The sequence below is a fragment of the Tiliqua scincoides genome, chromosome 7 (assembly GCF_035046505.1).
Source record: "Tiliqua scincoides isolate rTilSci1 chromosome 7, rTilSci1.hap2, whole genome shotgun sequence".
NCBI classification, from domain to species: Eukaryota; Metazoa; Chordata; class Lepidosauria; order Squamata; family Scincidae; genus Tiliqua; species Tiliqua scincoides.
The window spans coordinates 46,307,856-46,320,242 of NC_089827.1; the positions used below are offsets into that span (position 1 = coordinate 46,307,856).

General features: G+C 46.0%; 1 protein-coding gene and 1 pseudogene across 7 annotated transcripts in view; both read left to right on the top strand.

Annotated features, from left to right (window-relative positions):
• CHRM2 (cholinergic receptor muscarinic 2) overlaps nt 1-12,387 on the top strand; it is a 187,464-nt gene that overhangs the window by 101,770 nt on the left and 73,307 nt on the right. The window lies entirely within an intron of this gene.
• On the top strand, nt 8,201-8,320 carry LOC136658127 (5S ribosomal RNA; annotated as a pseudogene).

The window sequence follows — 12,387 nt, forward strand, 5'->3', positions numbered from 1 at the left end:
GCCACTGTGAGATACAGGAAGCTGGACTAGATGGGCCTATGGCCTGATCCAGTGGGGCTGTTCTTATGACAGTTTTCAGTTTTCCAAGGGACTATGAAGCACTTCAGAAAAGGTTCAACAGAACCTCAAGCAGTCCCTTCCTGATATTATTCTCTTTGTCAACATCAGCTGCAGTATATTTGGAAAACTTCTGTGATGGGAAATGTGATGGGAAATGATGGGGGAACCTCACCCTCCAAAATTTGGCTCAAGAGTATTTTCCTTTCAACATAGGCTAATGGCGACCACCACCTGCCACATATTCTTATCCTGGAGCCCTACATTCTAGCCCATTCAAATAATAGTAATTAAAACCTCCAGACTCTGGAACATGGAGCTTCAAGAAACCAAGTACATGCTGTGAAAAAAGTGATAAAAATCATAACAAAAGGGTAAAATACCTAGTTATTAGACTATGATTCTCTTTGCACATTTTTCTTCTCAAGGACTCATTTCCTTTATAAAGTCTGGTTTTAAGTGCCTGAAAGAATTGGATTTCTCATCCCTTGGAGAAAACAGTTCCACAAGTACTGCTGTTGCAAAGTTCCTTCTGACACGTGGGCTACATCTCTCTTCTTTTCTTAATTTCATCTCATTTTCATGCTCTTTTGTCAGGCAGAAGAGAATCCTTCTGTTTCCTTAATATTGCCACATTTGATAAGGGAAGATTGGTCCTCTTGTTCCTCTGACTCCTTCATTCATTCTCTCCTTTATCTCTTCCTTGATGTTTCTTTGAAATGCCCTCACTTTGTCGACACCTTTGTTTAAAGGCCCCTAGAAATGAATGCTCTTCTCCGTATACAGCCTCATCATTAAGGTTAATACGGTAAGGTGTGCTATTACACTTCTTTACCATGATAAAATGTTTCTCTGTATCGCAGCGGACAGTCACATGGCTCTTTTATGCTACTGGAGTGTAGCAAAAAACCTATATCCAATTAATGTCCACTGTAGCTCTCAGGACTCTTTTATCCCTTCCCTGTTTCACTGCTCCTACTGAGTTATGGTTGTTTCTCATTATCTTTCCCCAATGCAGTAATCTTGCAAATGGAATAGTATTTTGTTAACTCCAAATCTCCTCTTGTGGCACATAACTGTGGACTGGATAGATCGTTAGTCCATTTCCTCACAGTATGTGAAAATGGTTGAACTTTTATCAACCTAGAGAACATTCAGCACATGAAGAAGGTCTTCAGCTGCCATCACGTCAAGGATTGATTGACCATGGAAAGGGATTGTGGGGGAAAGGCAAAGCCAGTGGCAGACTTCCCCAGCCCCGTACCCAGGGCACATGGTTCTAGAGGCATGCGGGGCTCTGCGCCCAGGACATTTTGCCCCTCTCTGATAATGGCAGGTCCACTACTGGGCAAAGCTTGTGTTCTCCTCTCTGGGGGGTTCCTGATACGGGCACTGCAGTGCTGCTTCCTGGTCAGCTGGGGTAGTGTGAACAACCCCAGGAGCACATGGTAGCAGTCTATGCTGGAGTTCCGCCTTATGCCACCCCACTGCCACCTTTTCTCCTCCGTTTCTAGGGAGAGACATGCTGATATAGGGAAGAACTGCAGCATAGACCCTTCCCCTATAGCTCCCAGCTCATTTTATCCTAGCAACATGGGACGTAGATGCCTGCAGAAACACCCATACTGCCAGTTCACAAAAGAAAGGGGCTTCGAAGACAAGGTACAATCCAGGCTAAATAAACTAACATTCTTATTTGTTGGGACAATTCCTTTCTGTCTGACTATGGAATGGTGATTATCAGCATAGCCATATGTGCTTAATTCTCTTGTAGGCTAGACTCATTTTTATAAAATCCTAGCAAAAGTATAGTGAAGAGTGACCTGGTGTTTATCTTGCAGCCCAATCCTGAGCTGCCCGGGGCGTCCAGCCTCGGCGACACCAAGAACGGCTGCTGCCGGATCCTGCGTGCCTCGGGCCACCACAGATGGTGCCTCGGGAGAAGGGGACTTTCCTCTCCTTGTCCCGGTTAAGGGAAGCAGCCCTGCAATGGGGCGAGAGTCCTCCCAAACAAACCCACCTCCTGCCTCACCACTCCTTCGCCCCAGCACGCCTCCTGCCCGCCCTCTCCCCAACACCGCCTCTCCGTCACGCCTCCCCCACCCTCTCTCTGCCCTCCGCCGGCCTCTCCCCTCCCTGGAATGCCTCCTTCCCGCCCCCTCCCCACCCCCGCTTACCATGCTGCAGCTCGGCGGTCCGTGAGACCGCCGAGCAGTGGAGGCTGGGTGCCCGACCTGCACTAGCCTGGCACTGGTTGGTTCTGAGCTAGCATGGGCGGTAGCCCAGCGGTAAGTGTCGCAGGTGTGACTTACGGCACATTTGCGACAGCGCGTGGCGACACAAAGCCGCGGCGCTGAGCTCAGGATTGGGCTCTTAGTCAGGATCCTTCAAATCCAAGTTTAAATCCTGCTGGGCTGTGACTATCTTCCATTTTATCCTCTTCCCTGTGTCCTCTTATCATATCCTCTATCTCCCTGCCTGAACCTCTGTCTCCCGTCTAGGTCCATTCCACCAAGTGTGACTTATTCCTCCTTTTTCAAAATGTCACACTGGAAATAGAATTCGATGAACAGAATGAGGTTGCCCCAACTCCAGCTCCACTGTATTATTGTACTCCAAGAGGCCCTCTTCAGTTTCAGGCGATTTGCCTTTAAACTTCCATCAGTTTAAAATGAACAATGAAAGTTGGGGCGCAGGGGGAGGGATCATTAGTAACTCTCTATTCATAGACTCCACTCAAAACAACCCCAGTCTTTCTTCCTGCATATGAAAAGAACAAGGAGCTGCACCGCTTCTGGCTAGAGTGTAATCAAAAAGTGAATTGAAACTTCAGAAGTTTTACAGATTGGGTATTTTGCCAACTATAATCACTAGAGCAGCTCTTCAGGGAAAAGCCTTATTGCATCTCTGGAAAAAGAGACGTTTTCCTCCAATTCCTTCTTTGCCTTTTTTTTTTTTTAATTCTCCATCTCTGTTCTCATTTCTTCCATTTCCGTCTCATTTGTCATCCCACTTCCAACACTTTGTATCCTAGTTTTAAGACTACCTTCATTTTCAAGTAGTGTTGCTGAGTTTTAGAGCGTTTAATTCAGTATCCACTGAGGTCAATCAGAACATTTTCAGTTTGCACTGATTATGCCGGAATTTGAATGGTAGCGCAAGTCTTGTGACATCTCCAGGGCAAGTGAACAAACATTGGGGGGAAATCTACAAGCCTCCCTTCAGCGTCTGCAAGCTGTCAATGCACGTAGAACTAGACCTAGGGGTCCTTCTCTGGAATTGGAAACTTTGCTTTCTCAAGGCTCCCAATTGCATGGAGAGGGCTCAGCACGTTTACCGTTGAACACTGGATTCTGAGCAGAGGAAATGAATGTAGATCAGGAGACAGGGCACTGCTGCTATAACTCTGTTTTCCCCCTCTTGTTGTGGTAGGATGTGTGTAGGAGTCTCCAGCAGAGCAACAGAAACGGCATCGCAACAGAAACTTGAGGCTGATGTCCAAGGCAATCTCTCAGAAGGCAAAGAAGCACTTGACACGAAAGTTAGGTTCCATCACCAAGATATATTATATACAAGGATATTTACCATAACATGGTCCGGCATACAGCAACACACATCCTGATTCCTACGCATCCTAACACCCAACACCCTACACGCTCACCGTTGAGCGTTTGTCTGCGGCCTTGTTTTATGCACAAGGCACGTCCACACTCAGCTGCACAGAGTCAGCAATCAGGAACAATGTTGGCATCCTTCAGTCTTGGAAGACTATGGTGTCACGCTCTGAATGGTGGTTCTGGAACAGAGTGTCCTCTCCAGTGCGCGAAGCCTGGGTAAAGTAGGTATGGAGGATAGGCTGTTACCCATGCAGCAAATCCCCCCTCTCCATGTCGCTGAAATGGTCCAATGGAAAGGCAGAGGCCAATACGGTTGGTTCCAGCGGCGTCGCAGGAGTTGCCAGAACTTGACTGTGTCCAGCCATGAACTATCTCAGGGACTCCGGCTCTGGATTTTGCCTTGAGGTTGACTCCTGAAGCCTTTTCCATAACAGGAAATCAGGAACCCAATCAGGAACCTAATCAGGAACAGCTGCTACTTGTTACTTGCTACAAACTACAGACAGGCTATTCAAACATAGTGCTTGTCACATTTCCTCCTGTGCACAGGACCTGAGTGATTTCACTGGGTTCAGACCTCAACAACCTCTATTCATTCACCCTGGTTGTGTTGTGAGACAAGGGCTGGATGGAACAGGGGCCCTATCTTGATCTGCAGTATGGTCTCTATCTTTCAGTGAGATCTGGGACCAAATATCTGATCACTTATGTACAGATTCTCATTATCCCCAAGCCCCCTACTACCTGCAGCCATTTCTAAGTAGTTGTTGTGAGCATTACAGTAATCTACTTATGCTAGCACAGAGTGGCATCATTTTATCAAAATGACATTCTGTAAAATACAATTAAAAAATTTTGCATCATAAAACAAATTTAATTGTAATTTATACTTTTGCTTAGTATTTACACCATGTACTTCAAGTACATTATCTCAATAGTTTCTTAAAGACAGTGAATTCAAAGTAACTCCATCCTTGAGAAAAGCTCACAGCATGTATGAAGTTGGACTGAACCCAAGTGCCTCTCTCCCAATTCCAACACCCTATGAAGAGTCTTCCCTTGATAGTTTTTCAGGGAGTCCTTTGAACACAGTGTTCATCCAGTGGGGCAAGAAGGGTGCCATCATGGCCAGGAACTCCTTGCAGGAGATATGTCTGCTTAAACCAGCACCTTAGATTGACTAACAGCCCAATCCTAACCTGCACTGGAACAACCAAGCGGCATGGCCTGCGTTATATCCTGCACAAATTAGGAGGTGGCTGGAGGTATCCTCAGAGTAAGGGGATATATTTTTCCCTTACCCAAAGTTAATACCCCAACCTGCCCTATAGGGCTTCTCAGATCCACACCATTATATAGCTTGTGCAAATTGAGGAAGACCTGTGTAATGCTGGGAATGCTGGGAGGGGGGGTTAGGATTTAGCAGATGAGACCTCCGCCTGTCCCAACCTTGTCCCAACCTGTCCCAACCTTCCACCCTCCCTCATCTTGAAATGCCTCTTCCCCACCTCTAGAATTCCCTCCCGCCACCCTCTCCACTCCCCTGCACCACTCAGCACCTTACCTGTTTGTGCTGCGGGCCCAGATTCTGGATGTAATGTCAGCGGGATGGCACAGGCTTCCCTGCCATTACAGCCTATTCTCTGAGTGCCACAAATGTGCTTTTGGCACGTTTGCCACATCTTCCACTGGCGCAGCGGCTGTTTCGCTGGCTGAGGATGAAGATAGGATTGTGCTGTGAGTTGCACCATGTAGAACAACATAAGAACAGCCATCTGGATCAAGCCAAAAGCCCATCTGATCGAGCATCTTGTTCCCACAGTGGCCAGCCAGCTGCCTCTGGAAAGCTCACATGTAGGAAATGAAGGTGTTCCCCTCTCCTACTGTTGCTCACCTGCAACTGGTTTTCAGAGGCAAGTGCAGCTGGCCTGACGCCTTGTGCTCCATCTGCCTAAAACGTGGGTACAGCATTGCATGCATGCCCATCTGGGGAGACGCGTTGTTAATGGAACCTTGCATTTAAATTTCTGTGTCCTATTGTCCTTAGAAAATCATCAATCAATCAGTGCTATTGTTTATCATATGTATGGACAATCTCATCTCCTTTCAAGAAGTCCCCCCAGATGAGTTGTCATTAAGGGGAAGACTGTTAAGTAGCATCTTCCAGCCTGGCAGATTCAGAGACACTTAAGGAATACAAAGTATTCCCACAGAAAATGCCAGCTGCAAGGCTTTGTAGTGGCGCAGATGTCTTGCTTGTCTGCAGGGCTTGCTAGTCTAGTTACCTGTTGTCTATGCAAGCCGAGATTTTCTCACCACCCCTTCTTTATTCTCCAGATTGGGTTATAGCAAGGGTTCTCAAACTCCCAAGGTAAGTCTTTGTGAGGTAGAAAAGAAAAGTGATTGCAAACCTCTTCTGGCATTCTAAGACTCCGGGGGGGGGGGGATCCTGCAGAGGGCTGCCCAGGCCTCCCCACAACTCCTGGACCTTGCACCAGCCTTCAGTAAGTAAAAACACCCCCACACCCCCCATTAGCAACATGATCCTGAGGATTGTGTTGCTACCTCTCCCCTTCCTCTGTCCCTTCAGGGACCAGGGGCTGAGGCTCTTAGGCAGGGGCATCTCAAATGCCCAAGTTTGAGAACCCCAGGGAGTTTTAAAATGATTAGATGAATGAATGAATGAATGAATGAATGAAGTGAGGGCCCAATCCCTCCCAATTTTCCAGTGCCTTTGCAGCCATGCCAACAGGATGTGCACTGCATCCTGTGGTGGGGAAGCAATTACAGAGGCCTCCTCGAAGTAAAGGACTGTTTGTGTGCTTATCTCAGATTGTGGATAGGATGGGGCCCTAAGACATTTTTTTGTGTGCTATGAGCTATGGAATGCAAGTCTTGCAGCTCATTGGTTGCCGGTCACGATGGCTGCATATTACTGCTGTATTCAGAGGTGATATACCTCTGAATGCCAGTTGCTGGAGAGCAGGCGTGAGATAGGGTTATGAAAGGGATATATTATAGAAGAAAAGGACAACAAAGAGAGCCAGGATGGTGTAGTGGTTTGGGAGGTGGATTTAGACCTGGAAGATCCAGGTTCGAATCCCCTCTCAGCCATGAAGGTTCCTGGGTGACTTTGGGCCAGTTACTTTCTCTCAGCCTTGCCTACCTCACAGGGTTGTTGTGAGGACAAAAGCAGAGGAGCAGCTGTGTACACCACCCTGAGCTCTTTGGAGGAAGGGTAGTAAAAAAATGTGAAAAAAAAACAACTTCCCAGAGTCACCTTGTTGGCCAGTGTGGGAAACAGTAAATAATGCTGAACTAGATAGACTTATGGTCTGATCCAAAGGCTGCTGGTGGTGGTGACGGTAGTAGTACTAGTAGTACTAGTAGTAGATGGTAGTACTAGTAGTAGATGGTTGTAGATGGTAGTAGTAGTAGTAATAGTAGTAGTAGTAGATGGTAGTACTACTACTACTAGTAGTAGTAGTATCAGTATCAGTTTGACAACAATATTTATACACTACTTTTTTAGCGAAACAGTTTACATAGCTAAATAAATAAATACTTCTCTATCCCCAGAAGACTCACAACTTTTTATATGTTTTTGTGCTCTAAAGCTGGTTAGCAACAAATGTGGCTACCAGCCAAGGCAAGACCCCCCTCTACAGATTGGCCCAGTAGCAAATCCCATTACCGGTCCATGGTGTCTTTCACCAGCCTCTTTCAGTACCACTTGGCAAATGGTGGGGAGGCAGATACCCTCTAGCATTTCACAGATGGAAATAGGGACAGGGTTGGCAGCCATCCCTATTCTCATACCTACTTGAGCTCCACTGATCCCCCTCATATTATGCGTGGCTGAAAGCTGCGCTCCATCTGCTCTGCTTTACTAATTTACTCTGCAATCGCTTGGCCTGCAATCTTTTTAAAACCCTCAAGCTTTGTTTGTTCTTTTTGTGAAAAATAAGCTAGGAAAACCATAATTGTCCTACAGTCTGTTACCAGTGATTCAAAATGAGCCTTGACTGTACATAATATGGTACCATAAAGTTCATGAGTGTGCATATATATACAATGTGCATTAGAATCAAGATGACCCTACTCAGAGATCTGAATAGATCTTGAGGTTGGACCCTGAAAAAATTGCAAATCAAGAAACACACACAAAATGTTCACACTCCCTTGCACACTAACCAGGGCATGGGGTTACCAGGGACATGGACCAGGACATAGGGACTCTCTCTTACAAAGGGGAGTGGTGCTATAGCTCAGCGATAGGACACTTGATTTGTAAGCAGAAGGTCCAGAGTTCAATCCCTGGCATCTTCAAGTAGCTCTGGAAAAAAAAGCCAAGGTTTAACCTGTCAATTAAAGTTCAGTAAAGAGAGGCAGTGCTCTAGTATCCCCCTTTTGAATGTGCTCATTTTCACCCGAGAGGTCATTGTCATATTGTTGTTTTCTGTTGTACAACAGCATTTTCCCTATGCCTGGTGGTTCATTTTAATTTACCTGGATCTTTGTTGTTTATCTGCATTATTTGTTACCCTGCACATGCCTGATCTTGTCTGATCTCAGAAGCTAAGCAGGGTCAGGCCTGGTTAGTACTTGGATGGGAGACCACCTTGGAATACCTGGTGCTGTAGGCTTATACCATAGTCTTTCGAGACTGAAGGTTGCCAACCATTTGTGAGATCAGAGACTCTTTCTCTTTTGTGCTCTGGGAAAGACGCCAGTCTGAAATTTGGGAGAGCTACCACCAGTCTGTGAAGATCAGTGTTTCTGGGCATTTGTCCTTCACTGTACCACTTTGCATGGCCCACCTATTGGAAGTACCATCTGACGATGATGTCATCCTCAGTTACTTCCTGATTGGGAGGCCAGATGCAGTGCAACACTGGTAAGGGGCTCAGGGCTGGCAGGAGGGCTTTTTCATGCATGTGAAAAACACACTCTGGAACTCTGCCCACAGAACAGAGCCTCCTGCTACTGTTTGTCGCATCGCATTGCTGGTCTTACTGCCAGATAGCAGAGATCTGGGTGTCCCACGCGTACCACCAAATACTAACTCAAGTTCCACCAGTGGTACAAGTACCAGTGGTAGAGAAATGCTGGTGTAGATAGTTTTGACATAGATGTAACAATGTTCTCACTCCATTTAATGCATACTCATATACAGCAGTGGTTCTCAAACTGCTGGGTCATGACCCACCAGTTTGTGTAACGCTTTCCCGTCCCTTTAAGGGGCGGGGGAAGGGGAGGGAGGCAGCCACGCAATCCCCAGGATCACGTCGCTAAGGGGGGTAAGGGGGGTACTTACTTTGTACTTACTTCAAGAAGGCAGGGCTGCAGGAGGTGTGGTGAGCCCTGCACAGCTCTCCTGGCGGCTTGAAACATTCGCTAAAAGCAGGCGCAAAACACTTCTGTTTTGCAGGAGATGCTTTGCACCCACTTTTAGCGAATGTCCCAAGCCTCGGGGAGCACTGTGCAGGGCTGCGCAGGGCTCCCCACACCTCCTGCAGCCCTGCCTACATAATGTGAGTGCAAAGCACCCCCCCTCGCCCCCCTTAGCAACACAATCCTGGAGATCGCGTTGCTGCCCTAGCCCCTCCCCCACAAAGAACTTACTGAGGGAATAAAGCTTCCTCAAAGTTTGAGAACCTCTGATATACAGTATTCATATATGGAACGGTTGGTGGGCAGGTAGGTGCATATGGCAAGGGTTTGACCTCCTAGTCCAAACGCCGATCCTTAAATGCAAATTTGCATTTTTTCCTGGAGAAAGTTAAGAGGGCACAGCGTGTACTGAAATGAAAGGGAACTCACAAAAGCATTCCTGCACACAGCCCCTTCCCTAACCTACCCGACCCATCGTAATACCTAACATTTGTATTGCACTTGATGAATGTGGAAAGTTCATCACATGTATTATTCTTACAACAGCCCTACAAGGTAGTGAACCGTTATTATCATCCCGTATATTGCACTTAGATTTGAGAGGGAGCTGTTTGCCTAAGACCACCAAGTAACTTCATGATAGAGGAAAGGTTCAAACCGAGGGAGTCCTGATTCCCAGCTTAATGTCTCGGCTCTGCACCAGCATTTCTGTGCACGTGCTACTTTTACTTGCTCAAGGAGTTTTGCTAGGAGACTCGGTGCGCGTTGAAATATGGCAAGGTGTCACTTGCTGTAAATATCCAGCAGCTGCAAATGGACATAGATGTCATTAGAACACAGAATGGTCGAGTGGCGTTATGAGATCTCTCTTGGTCTCTCAAAGGTTTTTGCAAGGAGAATGATCTCATGCTGCATGCTCATTTATATTCATCGACTGGCAAGCAGGGCCATTGGTCTGCCATAATAAGGAGTGTGATGAATGAGGTCAAGCCTTCGAAGAATGTCTGGCTGGGCTTCACTGTTTGTCTCTCTGAAAGATGACAACTTCAGCAGACAGACATGGATTGCCTTCTAACAGGTATGGAAAAACAATGTTTCCTTTTCCGAAAGAAAACAGGCCACAGGTCTCAAAGCACTCTGACTGCCAAACCCCCAAGAGAACAGCGTTCCTGTGAACCATGCTGTCCTGGGAACTTAGCCTCTAGCAAGTCTTGAACCTGGGACCTATGGTAGGTCATGCAAGAACACAGCCTATGCTCCATGATCTTGCTGGAAGAGAAAACCATGAGAGACCAGTCAGACCAGACCAGCAAAGGTCCCTAAACACAATTGAATGGCTCAGGTGGCAGTTCCTAACATGCATATGGAAACTTCCTGGTCCAGCTTAATCACCAGCAGTGGTGTGGCTAGTGGAGGACATGGGGGGCGGGTCACCCCGGGTGACACCCTCAGGGGGGTGACACTACTAGTGGCCAAAATTCTGGAAGCCTTGGTATTTATGAATAATACCATCATGTTTTATATCAATCGATAGGTAATTTAATGCAGAATGTACTGAAACACACTGCACTGAATTATCTATATTCACTCAAACATTTTAGACAAATATCCAGAAAAAGAAAATACAATTTCCCTTGTTTCTGCACCCTCTCCCTCACCCTACTTCTCTACCATATTCCATGGCACTTCATTGGCAACTGTGTGCCCCACCATATGATCCTGTGGCCACCTCTTGACTCCAGTTGGCCACTCTTATTCCTGCTATTTGCAAAGAGTGGTAGGGCAAGGGCCAAGAAAAGGAAGGGGAGAAGTAGTGGTGCTCCAGCTAGATCTCATTGAATGCAGCCATCAAGGCAACATCAAGGTACATTCAAGCTCCATCAAGGCATTAAAGGCACCAGCAAGCTCCATTTATTTCAAATGGAACATCCTCTGGATTACATATGGTACAAGATAGCAGTAATGTAGTTTGGATTAAGCACTAAAAATACAAGGACAAGAGAACAATGATGCAAAAAGATTAAAGAATTATAGAATCTGTCTCAAGGATTTTTTAAAAATGAGAACCTGATAGAATAAGCATCTTTGAGGGCTATTTGGGAGAGTATGGACTGATCCATGCACTACTGGATTTCTTTATAGTTGATCACTGTGCGTGTGATGTCTGGGTGCTGAACGTGTGAACCACCACCATTAAACAGCATTGCATGAACATTTTTGAGTGGTGTAAATTGGCAATTACCTAGTCACACATACAAATAATCAAATGCTGTTCCGACTGTCAATGAATGAGAGCGTACCCGTTCGCTTCCAAGCCCAATTCAAGGTGCTGGTTTTGACTTCTAAAGCCCTTCACGGTTTGGGGCCAGGTTTTCTGAGGGACTGCCTTCTCCCATATTTTTCAACCCGCCCTCTTAGATCATCTGAAGGGGCTTTCCTGTGAGTGCCACCTTTCTCCCAGAGTTAGGGGGATGGCGGCATGGAGGTAACCCTTCTCAGTAGGGGTGCCACAATTATGGAACTCCCAGGGGAATTAAGATCTACCCCCTCCCTCATGGGGTTTTGGTAAGGGCTCAAAACCTTTGACATTTGGGTTGTCTTCCTCCTGTGCCACTGTAGCAGTTCCTTGAATGTTAACAGTTTTGCCCTCCTCTGATTAGTTTTTTTTTTTTTTTTTAATTAATTTATTTATTTCATTTTTTTTTTTTCTATCAATTGTAAGCTGCTTTGGGCATTTACTCCAGCAGAGGAAAGGCAGAATAAAAATCTTTTAAATAAATAAATAAATAGCACCACCTTCCCAGTGTTGTCATCCTGATTTCTTTTTTCCTTCCTTGGTATCCTCTTTGCCAAAGAGGAAGCAAACACATTCATTTGCTATGCTGCATGACCTCCCCATCAGTAACCCAGACGACGTCTCTTCTTGCACAGCCTGAAAGAAGGGCTTTCTCAGTACTTCCTAATCACATGTGCATTTATCAAGGAAAGAGGATTTTAATTGAGTTGCCTCTCTGGATTAAAAAAAAACTCCTTTACAATATCCTTGTTATCTGGAGGGTGCGGACGAGATTTCAAAAAATGACCTTTGATTTGGATAGGAAAGGGTGGAGTTCAAGTGGCTAGCCATTTAGAAATTTGATTCCTATTTGACGCTCAAATGCGTGGGCCATTTTGAAATGGTCTTGACATTGCAGATGTTCTTTCTGCTCTTGAAAGAGTCGATGGAATGTTAAAGCAAGACAGGAGAATTAGGGGTTGTGTGATGCTTGTAGACCTTGGTAAGCCTGTCTGTTTCTTCCGTAATTTAACTACCCGCTAA